Below are 14,308 nucleotides of genomic sequence, written 5' to 3' on the forward strand. Positions count from 1 at the left end.
CGGAAGTTGGAAAAATGGGCGCCGGGAGGCTCAGGAGGAGAGATAACTGGCTGCTGCAACAATTGCTGGCCTCCCACCCTTCAGCGACCTTCCTCGTGATAAAACAGAGGTACCTGCCAAAAATGAACGAAAATCGTTGCAAAACGAAAGTTCCGGGGCCAAAACACGCAGTTCGGGGTCCCGAAAAAGGGCTGTTAAGCACCGAAAGTGGCATTCGGCCACGAAGTGGGTTTCTCAGCCCCCAGTGTCCCTCAAAAGGGATGAAATAAGATGTATGCCAAAAATTAGAGCAATAGGAGATGGTTAAGCGGTCCCGAACCGAGGCACACGGCCAACGGTTCTGAAAACCGGGAATCGGACTCCGAAATGGGAAAAATGGCCTACGGCAACCAAATGTAGCCTACGGACATTGAGAGATGGCCTACGGGACCTCTCTCTCCCCTCAGGAAAAGAAACAGAGAAAACCGAGTCTGGTTCGCAAACCGAGACAAGGCTCAGAAGAGGGTTCGGAAGTCCGGAGGCAAGGCTCATGGCCGCAACTCTGAAACTTCTGAACGAGCACATTATGCAACATCACCAAGCGCTCAATCGGTGACGTCTGAGTCTTAAGGTCGGTCAAAAATGGGGTGTCTACACCCTTCTTCTTGACTTTTAATGATGTAAGCCCAAGGGCAATTTATTTAGTGCACTCATGTTGTATTTACTTGCATACGAATGAGAGCAATGTTATTCACTTCTACAAGTTGAATATACGAGTTTATTTCCGCATGTTATCTCTGAAATAGAATTAAGTAAATGAAATTGGTAATACTTTGAGTAATAAAAAGTGGGGCGTGACACTAACTTTTGCCAAAGCCGCCCTTTTGGGTTTTCAACCTTGCGAGCACTTTTTTCTTTTCTTTCCATTTCTTTTGTTTTTCTCTTTTCCTTTTCTTCTTACATTCATTCTTTTACTTTCTTCATCTTTTCATTTTTGTTGCTCTAACTTTTGCCTGGGTCGCCCTTTCGGATTTTCAGCATAGCGAGCCTCTCAAGGATAAAAAAAAGTGTAACTTTTCCATGTTGATCGGTTTGAGATCTCAAAGCTATTTGAATCCAGGAGAATGGCTGTTGTTCGCTGATGATGTAAGAGTCCATCCAATTGGGGTCTGAATTTGCCCCTAGTGTTATGGATAGGAACTTGGTTGTCCTTTAGCAATACTTTCTTCTTCCAGCTACTGGAATTTGGCTTTCTTGCCAGTCTTCATTGGTTTACAGAATGATCCATCTTGAACCTTCGAGCACATTTGACATTTTTGCCCCTAGTTCAAGGGATGCTTCTGATCCAGCTACACAAGCTTCCTTTGATCACATTTGACCTTCTTGATCTGACTTTCTTGCCCTTAGTTTGAGGGCTGCTTCAAATCTGGTCTGGTAGGCCTCCTTTGATGTTATACGACCTTATTGCCCCTAGTTCGTGGGCTGCTTCAAATCTGGCCATACAAACTTGACATTGTGGTTGACCATTGAACATTCTGAGTCAAAGTTCAAGGTTTGAAAGCAAAAGAGGTCGAGTCTTGAGGCTGAGAGCGATCCTATGTTGTACAATCTCTGGAGCGATTCCACAGAAGTCATCGCACGACCATGCAAAACATTTTTTGAACTCTTTTAAGAAAGCGACTAGTCGCTCGTGAAGACATTGTAGAACCAATCGGGATCAAGCTAGGATCCTTCTCAGTACTCACATTAACAAGCATGATCTCATTCATTAAGGGTTTAGCACACCTCTTTTCCTCTCAATTGATCAAATTTTTACAAATCCTGAAGAATTCCTTCCTCTTTGCTTTTATCATAGTGTTCGAAAAGTTTTGAAAAACTTAGGTCAATGCAATGATTTCAAGGCACAGAAAAGTGGAACAAAATCACTACCGTTTCTTTCAGATCTTCTAGCACAACTGGCTTAAAGGCAGAAACAGACGCAAAAGAAAGAGTATAAAAGACAAACACAAAACAAGCAAGTGATGCCCGAGGTAACACCCCCAAAATCACCTAACACTAGCAAAATATGATTGACTCGATACAACAAGACAGACTCGACTGACTCAGCACAAAGAGACTGACTCAATACCACACAACAAGACTGACCCAACACCCAAGGCAGAATGTAAAATAACCAGCATTCGCAAATTGCTCAAAACAGTGCATGCCATCCCCATATCTGGAGTAAACTGAGTGGCATCAGCAGGCAGTTCATCCCCTGATCATATAATCACATTATCCCCTACATTCATCGATCTAGTGTCAATAGACTTTGCAAGACCTGGTGCGACAATGGCCTCGTTGTCAATCAGATCTTGTATTTCGTGACGAAGATGAGAACAATTGTTAGTGTCATGACCAGCTTGTTGATGGAAGACACAGTACCTGGCCGGATCATGCTTAGCTGGAAGGGGATCCGGGAGAGGCCGAGGCTTAAGGGATTTGAGATGGCCTTGTCCAACGAGGATTTGGAGAGCTTTGGACAAAGGCATATAGAGAGGATTGAAGAACCTCCGGCCTCGAGGTTGGTACTTCAAGGTTTGTGGGGTGTTGGATGTACCAGCAAAAGGGTCAGCAGGTGTTGACTTGGTTTGCTGATCTCCGCCAGATGTAGGACTAAAGTTGGGAGGGGGGTTTCTGGTACGGCATCTCTTTTCCCGGCTTGCCCCTTGTTTCGAAATGCCCCGAACTTGAGCAACAATAGTGTCATCCACAGTTTTTGCAACAACTACGAGCACTTGTTGTTTGTTTAGTCCCTCGGCTTTCAAAGCCTCAACAGCCCACTGAAGGTCTTCATAGGGACCAATGCCTACCCATACCTTGTTCTTACTACTTGTCTTCACTTTGCCAAGGGATTGGGTCGCTATATCAGAGCGGAGCCCAGTTGTTGTTGACATGCCACCACCCAGATTTGAGGTGGGTTCAGGTTGGCCTTTTCCAATTGCAGCCCGCCGCAAGATTGAGGAGCCTTTTGGATTGAAATTTCTGGCCCGTGATGTGGTTGATGATGGAGCCAAAATTCCAAAGGCTAAATCTGCCACAGTTCTTTGCAAATCTTCAATCATCCTTCCTTTCAGAAGTAGTGGGTTCATGGGTTTGAGATTATTGAGGTTCCGAGACTGGATGTGTGGTAGGTGCCCCAGATGGGCGTTGTATTTCGGTATTGGTCTCACCCTGCATGGCGATTCGCTGGTTTAATGTCACTACCATGGCCACAACTTCTTCCGAACCCTGTGCCATCACGGTCTGCTGAGTTTGAACAAAGATAATGTGACTGGTGACTGTCGGATCAGTCGAACCGGTGGGCCCTGACTGGCCTTTCTTTGCCTTGCCTCTAGCGAAGGAAACACTGGTTGCCATTGAACTGAATCTTCGACCTGACAAAGTCTATCAACACAAGTCCAGTGTACCAGGGGGATATTGGAGCCTTCTGAAGCTATGGTTCCAGGGCTACCCTTGGAAAAGAGAAAACAGACAGCACCTCAGCCTGATTTCACTAGAACAGATATGAGCATAGCTGGATGACTGCGCTCTCTACTGAATTCTGCCCCAAAATCAGATACCAAACTCGCAACTGATATGCACATTCCTATACAGTTTCACTGTAAAGAACATACCAATTAATGAGAGCCAAAACACATTTATAGTGTGGTAAGGTTTCCCTGTCCTATTTTGTCAGGAGCTAGGGTTTCACTATGCACGCATGCGGTTTCAAACAATCTTGCATTCGGGTAAGCAACCTGTCCTAGTTTGGAATGGTCTCTAAGGCTTCCGATATGCAACTAGGTCAAATGGTCAAAAAGGGTGCCTCAGCGATGATCCCAATCCGAGGTTTATGCTCCTATCATGGCAGAGCCCATAACCGGTCAGCCTTATGGCATGCTTTTCCAAGCAAGCCTCCGACAAACCGTTCAAGAATAACAGATGGAAAACACTGTGACTTAGGCATACCAATGGAAATGCAATGCAAAGAATCACATAAGTGTAGATAAAACAACATATCATGAGTTCGAGTCAAGTTCTCTAAATGCCCAGCAGAGTCGTCAGAAACTGTAGACCGCTTGAACTCTCTCCGCGCGGCCCCCCTTTCGGAGAGGGCGTGAATTGGGTCCTACTACTACAGTTCGGACTCCTGTCATGGTTCTGAATCTAATCTCACGAAGTGAAATGTAAGGCTGATAAATCACCAAAGAGTCCAAATCTGGCAATTGGTTTTGAAAAATTAATTTCGAATCAAAAGCGCCAAACATGGACTGCTTTGCCAGATTACAGAGTCGTCACCTAAATATTTTATTTTTGGGAAATTTAGGAAACCCTGACTCGTGCCAAAGGCCACGTGTCCGTCACCACCAAAGTTGCCTCGGCTCGAGAACTTGGGTACCAGAGGGGAAGGTCCTGAAATGAGCACCCCCGCTCGTCCAATCAAAGGATCGGCCTCTACTAAACATGATATGTTGTTTTGAAAACACATGTGTTTTTATTCCGGTTATTAGCTAACTTACTATGTGATGCGCACAACATACAAGTATAGACTAAAGCGCAAGACTTGAAACAAAACAATTCATGTTTGTTTTCGAAAATGGTTTGGAAATGCCACTCACAAGTGGGTTAAAGCGCGGATTTGCCACCCTTAAGTGGGCTTGAAACAACATGATTTTGCCACTCTGCAAAGTGGTCTTAAAACATACATTTATCGAATTGTCCGAATTCAGGCAATGAAGCCTTCATCCACAGGCATTTATGCAGTTAATCAAATAAGCATATAGCCTCATAGCAAGCATGCTGTCATGGCAACCACTTATGCACATGCAAGTATGCTAAAGTGTAAACACTTACAGTGTACTCGGAGCCAAAACAAAAAACTAGTTAGAAAGATGCATGATCCTAACTATGTTAAATGCCTAATGCGACACATGCAAAAATGTAACTAAATAGGCTCGATTATCTAAGATTGCATATGAATGCAACTCTTGATACACGTATCCAAATAAGTGTATTGAAATACAATGTAGTTTGAATGATGCACCGAGCCCCGTGCATGCAATACAAATGAATGATGCACGCATGTAAGCATAAAGAATGCTAATCAAAACATGTCCCTAAACTAACCATCAAAGCCTAATAAGTAAAAGGGAGAAAGAAGTGGGGTTGGAAGACATGCACACACACACGCACCCTTATTACAACATTGTGCCCTCTCGAAGGAGGGTCCGAATAAATTAGCTAACTAGCTACGCTAATTAAGCTAATTATTACAAATCAACTAATTAACTAATTTAGCTAATTAATTACAAACCGAATTGAATAACTAGCTAATCTAAGCTAATTAAAATATTACCAACCAAATTGAACTAATTAAAGCAATTAATATGGCCTCGTGGGCAAGGGAGACATGCATGCTCGGTGGGCGTCATCCCGAAAATCCATTGCCTTGCCTTCGGCTGCCTCTGTTTTGCATTCGCCTTGATCCTCTAAACACTTTACAAACCTCCAAATTGCCTTTGCTCCAACACATGAACACATTGGACAATCTTGCAACTGGTGGCCGGTCGGCAACCTCACTTGGCCGGTCGGCTAGAGCAAGTGGCCGGTCGGCCACCTGCTTTTCCAAAATGCTATTTTTGCTGCAACAGAGAACAACAGAGGCAAAGCAATGTATTTGAAGGGAAATGTATGTACTGTCACTCTTCTTATCATATCTCAAGCTCAAACGAGTGACACTTGGCTCTCAAGCCATCAACCAAGCATTTTCAATGCATGATGGCCAAAGAACTAAGCTTGCCAAGCTTAGTGAATGCACACATAAGACTAAAAGTGCCTTCACCCTATCATGCATGATCAAGGGTGTCAAGAATTGTAACACGTTTCATCACTATGAGTATGAAACATCTCACATTTCTTGTGTTTGGATTAACGTCCGATCCAAACACATGCAATGCAACACAAATATGCTTATCTTACATGTTTTACTTGGTTCAATTCTTGTTTACCCATTTTAGATTACCAAACCATTCTTTAGTTGGTTTAGTCCAATGTGAAAGTCTTCTAATGGGAAAGGTGGCCTCAGCCACAAGCACCTTGAGCATGAAAGAAGCCTCATACTTTTGGTTAGTAGAAACCCTTAAGAGAAGGCAAAAGCCATTAGGCATGAGAGCCTCAATTCCATGCTCAAGCCAACAAGGGGCTTAAGACCACTTTCAAAGCGAATGAAAGAGTGAAACAATGGAGTGCAATGACATATATTTCAGCACTAAAATGACATGCTAAATGACTTAAAATCATGCAAACAAACCATGCACAACATGTTAAGAGTCAAAAGCATTGAAACTAGTGAAGGACACAACACTAGAGGTATGCAATACAAAACTCAAATGACCAAATCAGCTATGGACAGACCTAAAACATGCCAAATTAGTGGCCTAATCATGCTAAAACCTAGGCACAAAAGGCAAGAAAATCATGCGCACATGTTGGCTCGCAAGCAAGGCACAAAGCTTAACTCTTAGAAGCAATGAAGGAGTGACACATGCAAGAGTGTGGTGAAGATATATGCTCTGAAATCATATGTTAAATGATGCCATATCATGGAAACATCACAAGCAAAGCATGCTAGGGGTCCTAAAACTCAAAGCTAGTTAAGGCCATTCACACTATAGCTATACAAAGCAAAGCACATATGTCCAAGACCACTCAAAACAGAGATAAAGCATGTTAAAACATTTGCAAAAATGTGCTCACCCTGACTCCAAAAGGGCCTGAAACCATCATTTTTAAACCTTAAAAATAGTGGTTTTTGTAGTTGAAAAGTAGGCCAAAAATAGCTTGCAAACGTGGCCAAACAAGTGTGTAAAACAAGCTTAAATGGGGGAAGTGCTTACCCTTGAAGAACAACAGCAAAACCAACCAAAATTTGAGCCAAAACTAGCGTTGAGAGCTCAAATAAGGCCTCCAGGAACCTCAGTCCAAAGGTAGAGGTGTTTGGTCTTGGGTCTCTTTGCAAAAGTGTAGGAAAACCTCACTTCCAAGCACAATATAGGAAGAGAGAGAGGCTTCTAGAGAGAGAGGTTGAAATTTTGCTCACAAAATTATATATATAGGGAGAGAGATTTTAGAGAGAGAGACTCCCAAACTTGTCAACCTTTGCAAAATATGAGATATGGTTCCAATATATAGCAAAAAGAGCAGCCTTGGTCGAAAATATCTGATTTAGAGACAGCTGGAGCATTTGGAAGACAGCTGGAGGTAAATATCTGCAAAATCTGAGATTCCTACACATTTCTGGCCGACCGGCCATATTTTTTGCTGACCTGCTACTAATGATGGCCAACTAGCCACTTCCGTGGCCGACTGTACACATTTATGGCCGACAGGACACTACCAGTGGCCGACAGCAAATTCTGCTCTGCTGGTCCAACTTCAAATGGGCATATCTCCTTCATTTGGACTCCTTTTCAGGTCATTCTTATGTCCAAAATGAAGCCCCGGAAGTCCACTCTCCAACGGTGGTGTCCTCGTAGCTGAAATCCAAGTATACAAATGGATAGACCTGATTTAGCGAGGGTTGCTCGACTCTCTCTCTTAACGGCTCATGCCCATCTTCTCTCCCAACTTGGTTTCTTCCCTTTCCTCTTCTTTTCTTCAACTCCAAACCTCTAAAAAAGATTTTTTCAAAGAGTAAACCTCTCTTTCATTCATTTCCACTTTGTCCTTGCTCGGTTTACCGAAAAGCGCAACATTTAATGAAATGTGAGCCTCAGAACATCGGAGGAACTTCATTTCAAAAATATTTTGAAAGAGAGGGTTTTAAGGTCTAAAATCTTTTCGGTCCAAAAATAGGGTGTAAGGTTGGGATTTGTCTCTCTCCTTGCTGAAGAAATCGAACCTTTGCACAAGATAGCCCGCATCATCAAGTAAGCAATTAGCGGCGCCCAAGTCTTAAGGGCGGTCAAAAATGGGGTGTGTACACGTAGCAATGCGGCTGCAAGGACTTCTGACGTCAGAATGGTCACCACTGCACCAAAAATAGCCACACCCTTTACCGACACATTCGGAACCACCTCACCACCTGCAAAGTACCCACCTAGAGGCCAGAGGACCTTCACCCCACTGTATATGTCTTTATCAGCAGCCTTGAGGGTCCTAATCAGAAAAGGGCATCTGAAGCCCCCAGAACCACGCCCATTGCCAAATCCTCTTCCTCCTACCCTCAATCTGGCCAAGTATTGTGCCTTCCATCAGCAGCATGGGCATGATAGTGACCAGTGCTTCAGATTGCATCATGAGATTCAGGATCTCATCGACAACAAAGTGTTAGCGCCTCCTGACAAACCAAATGTCACCACAAACCCTCTCCCACCACATAATCAACCCCTTCTTCCACCTAGGCAAGTAAACCTGATCAAAATAATGGCCATCCCATACGACCCCAGCATATACATCACGCCCTCCCACCTGCCTAAGCCAACGTTGTTCATCCTAGAAAGCACAGACTTGTGCATGATAAGCACGTCAATATCCCAACCTGAACCCATGGTGGTGGCTATGATAGAAGAGGGCATGCTTGAGGGCTCTGCAAGCTTAATTGAGGAAGCAGACAACCCTTGCCGCTTTATTGGGTCAACTGATTAGGCCAAGCCAAGGTTGGAATTGCTGAAGTGAACTAAGGTGAATGTTGTCCGGGAAGACGGGCCAAGTCAGGGTTGAATGATTTAGCAGAGCTTGAAGAGGACATCGCTAATCTGTAATTTTTTGCCGAGTCGGATCTGGGGGATGTGCACATCAGCTGGTTTGACCTAAATGGATCAACAAATAATGCAGGGTGGCTTAGTGATCAGCCAGATATTGATTAGGGGTCTCAGCCGAAACAGGAACAGTCAGAAACAGGAATGTCTGCAATGGCCGGAACAGTTGATAACAAAGAGGAGTTGCCAGAGAGCACTGGTACAAAGAATTTTTCTCGGGAATTGAGTAGCATTTGTACAGCTGACACATAACAAGAGGCCGCGCTGAGGCGATTTGAGCAGGAGAGAATCGAAACTGGTCAGAGGGCTACAAAAGCCAAGGCCCCTGCGGGGACAGGATGTGCTGTGAGCACAGAAACAACTATAGCAGAACCGAACAATTGTCTGTCAATGGCCGAGGGAATGTGGTGGGAAGACAATGATTTGCGTCTGGCCCATACTGATGAGGACTGGGGACAAAACCTCTTGGATGATACGTGGTATACCGAAGAAGTCAACCACATGACCCGGAGTGGGCAGTACTTTAAGCCCCCACACCTAGACCAGCTAGAGGCATCTGGGAAAGACAAGGAAACTGAGAAGCAGAAGGACAAACTGTTCGAGAAGGAAGCTGTACTGAACGAGCTGAAAAAGATTCAAGCAGACATCTCCATCTTGGGACTGCTCATGGCCCCATGCGTGCATAGACAAGCCGTCTATCAACAATGGACAAGGCTAAGCTTTCTATTGATACAACCGCCGAACAGTTGGTGGGACTGTGCTCCCGGGTGGTGCTTCACTGACTTTGACATTCACAGATAAAGAATTACCGCCTGAGGGCTCAGAGCACAACAAGCTGTTTTATATCTCTGTGGAGTGCAAAGAGAAGTGGATACCAGTTGTCTTAGTTGATACGGGATCTGCCATTAATGGGTGCCCGTGACGAATGACCTATGCTATTGGGTTGAAGCCTACAGATTTCGTACCAACAGCCCAGGTGATTCACGCTTATGACAATACCAGCGGGGAAATGATAGGGACAATGCGGATTAGAACTCAGGTTGGCTCGGCCTAACAGGACATTGAGTTTCTTGTTCTGGATGTTCCAGCCACCATCAACTTACTTCTTGGACAGCCGTGGCTGCACCAAGTAAGAGCTGTCTCTTCCACCTTGCACCAGATGTTGAAGTACCCCCATGGGAAGGGGGTAGCAATTGTTTTTGGAAACTCTTCCATGCATCCACCGCCAGAGGTTACTACACCAATCTTGGAAATTGCACACGGCGAGGAGGATGTCTTCCTGTCTGGGTTCACATTGGCCGAGGCTCAGGTAGTGCAAGATCTTCTAGTTGTTGATGAGGGACTGTATGTCAGTGCGCAATCTGTTTACCTCATGAATAAGCTTCAACATATACCTGGAATGGGATTGGGAAGGAGTGGCCGGAAGGGCGTTGCTGAATTGGCTGAAGTGCCACACAACCCCCATACCTTTAGTTTGGGTTATATGCCTACCAAAGAGGATTTGGTGAGAAAGGGAAAGGAGATGGCTGGAAGAGCCAGGGCTAAACAAGCTGGGAAGCACTATGAGTTAGTGCATAGACTTATCCAAGGAACCCTGAATAGCCGCTTTGTCCGGGAGGGGGAAGATTTTCCGTTTTGCGGCTTTTCGGAGCCATGGCTGAATTCAGAAAAGCGGCGTTTGCCCGGCTTTGAGATCTTTTTTGACTTACAGTTGCCAAGGGATGAAGTTGCGAAAGACCAGACTAACCCACCAGCTGAGGCTGAACAATGCAAAGAGGATGAGTCTGATGGCACAGATGTTGAGATGGGAGCAGCACTGGCTTGTCTCCTCTCGGGTCCTTAGCTCACACCAGGGTGCTCGGGGGATGATTTCTCTGTTTCCATGATTGGAGATCACTCCGCTGTAGGCCCTTCTTCTGGCATTCTAGACGCATCTATCGCACCCTCCTTCCTCTGGCAGTACGAGGAAGGCTTTTTATCTAGCAGTTCTGGGTCAGGTAGTGAACCAGAATTTGTGGAGTCGGAATCAGATTCTAGTTCTTCTGAGTCAGAGTCTGGTATTCCTGGGGGTGATAACCCGGATGCCGTTGTTTTGTCCAGGTCGTCTTTTTCATTTTCCTTTGAGTCGATTGTAACCGAAGAATCAGACGAACTGGAAGTTGTTAATGAGAATGATACCATGGTTTCTGAGTACTTTTCTATGCTGCTCGTTTATTGCATTAATCAAGACTTTCAAAACTTTGATGAAAACGACGAGGAAGAAATTCCTCCGATTTTGAAACATTTGATTGAATGAGAGGAGGAGAGGTTTGTAAAACCTTTGGCTGATGAAATCACTGCAATTAATGTTGGTACTGAGAAGGATTCACGTTTGGTCCAGATCGGGTCCACGTTGTCTTCGAAGGAACACGAGCGCTGAGTCGCTTTATTAAAAGATTTCAAAGATGTTCTCGCGTGGTCCTACGAGGACATGCCTGGAATTGATCCGGAGATTGTATAGCACTGGATCCCTCTTGACCTTTGAGGCCCGACCCATCAAGCAGAAGCATCGGAGAATACGCCCGGATTGGGCTCTGAAAATCAAGGAAGAGGTCACCAAGCATGTCGGGTTCCTGTTAGTATCTGAGTATCCTACTTGGTTGGCCAACATTGTTCCGGTGCTGAAGAAAGATGGCAGAATTCGTATGTGTGTGGATTTCAGGGGTCTGAACAAAGCCAGTCCAAAGGACGACTTTCCATTACCGCACATCGACAAATTGGTGGACTTTACCGCTGGGCATGCGCTGCTTTCTTTTATGGATGAGTTTTCCAGGTACAACCAAATCTTGATGGCACCCAAGGATAGGGAGAAGATTGCCTTCACCACCTCGTGGGGGACTTACTGGTGTAGGGTGATACCGTTCGGTTTGAAAAATGCTGGGGCTATTTATCAACGGGCTGCAACTACGATCTTGCATGATATGATCCATCAAAAGGTTGAGGTGTACGTGGACGACATGATTGTCAAGTCCAAGGAAAGAGAGGGCCACTACATCACCTTGAATAAATTTTCCCAACGGATCAGAAAGTATCGGTTGCGACTGAATCCTCAGAAATGTACTTTTGGTGTCACAGCAGGGAAAATGCTGGGGTTCTTGATTACACAAAGGGGCATTGAGGTCGATCCTTCCAAGATTAAGGCCATCTTGGAAATGCCACCACCAAGGACTGAAAAGGAGGTGCGAGGCTTTCTGGGTAAAGTGCAATTCATAAGACGATTTATTGCAAAATTAGCCTTAACTTGTGAAACACTATTTGGTCTCCTGAAGAAAGGGAAGAAGTTCCAATGGGATGACCGATGCCAAGTTTCTTTCGAGCAGATCAAACAGTATCAACAAAACCCACCCGTGTTGTCACCGCCAGAGCTGGGGAAACTATTGATATTGTTTATGTCAGTAACCGATACGACAATGGATTGCATGCTTGTGCAGGAGTCTGAGGACAAAGTGGAGAAGGCTATCTATTACCTGAGCAAGAAGATGTTGCAATATGAGACCCGCTACACTCCACTGGAGAAGGCTTGTTTGGCATTGGTATGGGCTACCAAAAAGTTGAGGCACTACCTGCTAGTTCACTTTGTAATACTGGTGTCGAGATTAGATCCCATCAAATATCTCTTCGAGAAGCCAGCACTTACGGGTAGGCTAGCCCGTTGGTTGCTTCCTCTCTCCGAATTTGATTTGAAGTACATGACTCGCAAGTCTGTGAAAGGGAGAGCGGTAGTGAAGTTCCTAGCCAATCACCCAGTGGAGAGAGATGAAGCAGTAGAGTATCTGTTCCTAGATGAGGCCATTCTGCTGGTTGAAGAAGAAATTTGGACTGTGTACTTTGACGGAGCGTCTAATCAATACGGGTATGGGATAGGGGTGTTGCTGATAGCACTCGACAATTCCCACATACCCTTAGCCTTCAAACTCCGGTTCAAGGTATCAAACAATGAGGCAGAGTACGAGGCATGTATTGTTGGCTTGGAAGCTGCCCTAGAACTAGGAGCAAAACGGTTGGACGTCATTGGGGACTCGAACCTGGTTGTGTCTCAAGCGAAAGAAGACTGGAAGGTTAAAGAAGAAAGGATGAAAATCTATCACGAAACCCTAGATGTTCTATTTCCCAAGTTTGAGAAGTTAACCTTCACCTATCTGTTAAGAGAGAGTAACAGGTTCGCAGACGCTTTATCAACTCTATCTTCCATGATAGACATCCCTTTGGAAGTCCAGATGCGTCCAATCATTATCGAACAGAGATATGTGCCAGCCTATGCACTGATTGCCGCTATAGCTGAAGTAAAAGATTAGAACCCCTGGTATCATGACATCGGGAACTTCTTGGAAAAGAAGACTTATCCACCAAGGGCAACTGCCAAAGACAAGAGGGCAATTCGGCGAATGGCTGCTCAGTTCATCATTTGCGGGGGTAAATTGTAGAAACGGGGCCATCTGGGACTGCAGAAACTGTGTGTTGATGCTGAAGAGTTGGTGCGCCTGATAGAGGCCATCAACGGAAGAGAGTGCAGATCGCACATGAGCGGAGTGATGCTAGCTCGGAAGATTCTCAGACAGGGTTACTATTGGTCAACCATGGAGTAGGATTGTATTGGTTTTGTTCGGCGATGCCACAAATGCCAGATCCATGCAAATTGCATGAACATCACGCTGTCGAAGCTGTACAACATGACTTCACCGTGGCCATTTTCAGTCTGAGGGATTGATGTTATTGGGTCAGTTACTCCGAAGGGGTTGAACGGGCATGATTACATCCTGGTAGTAATAGACTACTTCACAAAGTGGGTTGAGGCCCAATCCTATGCAATGTTGAAAGCGTCGCATGTAGCTATGTTCATCAGGAATAACATTATCTGCCGGTGTGGGGTCCCGAATGAGATCATCTCGGATCATGGTTCCCACTTCAAAAAGGAAGTGATCGACTTGTTGAGAAAATACAACGTCGCTTTTCACAAGACATCTACATATAGGCCGCAAACCAATGGAGCAGTTGAGGCCGCCAACAAGAACATCAAACATATTCTACAGAAGATGGTGGAAACGTACATGAACTGGCCAGATAAGCTGTCGTTTGCTCTTTGGGGTTATAGAACATCTACTGGGGCAACTCCATATTCTCTGGTTTATGAGATGGAGGTTGTTCTGCTAATCAAAGTTGAGGTTCCATCCCTGCGAGTGATGGTTGAGTGCCAAATAGCAGAAGCATATTGGCGGTAGAGTAGGTTTGAGGAGCTTATGCTGTTCGACGAACGAAGGCTGAAAGCACTGTATCACATCGAAGGTTATCAACGCAGGATTGCCAGGGCTTTCAACAAGAAAGTTAAGTCTAGGAATCTGAAAAAAGGCGATTTGGTGCTCAAAGACAATCGAGCTCCCATCCATGACCCTAGGGGCAAGTTCAGACCCAATTGGACTGGCCCTTACATCATCAAGTCTATCTGGTCGGGTGGAGCTGTCATTCTTATGGACTTAGATGGCCTCGAGTTCTCTCAACCTATCAACATGGAC

Source organism: Camellia sinensis, chromosome 6 (genome assembly GCF_055761805.1).
Source record: "Camellia sinensis isolate YWXY chromosome 6, ASM5576180v1, whole genome shotgun sequence".
Lineage (NCBI taxonomy): Eukaryota > Viridiplantae > Streptophyta > Magnoliopsida > Ericales > Theaceae > Camellia > Camellia sinensis.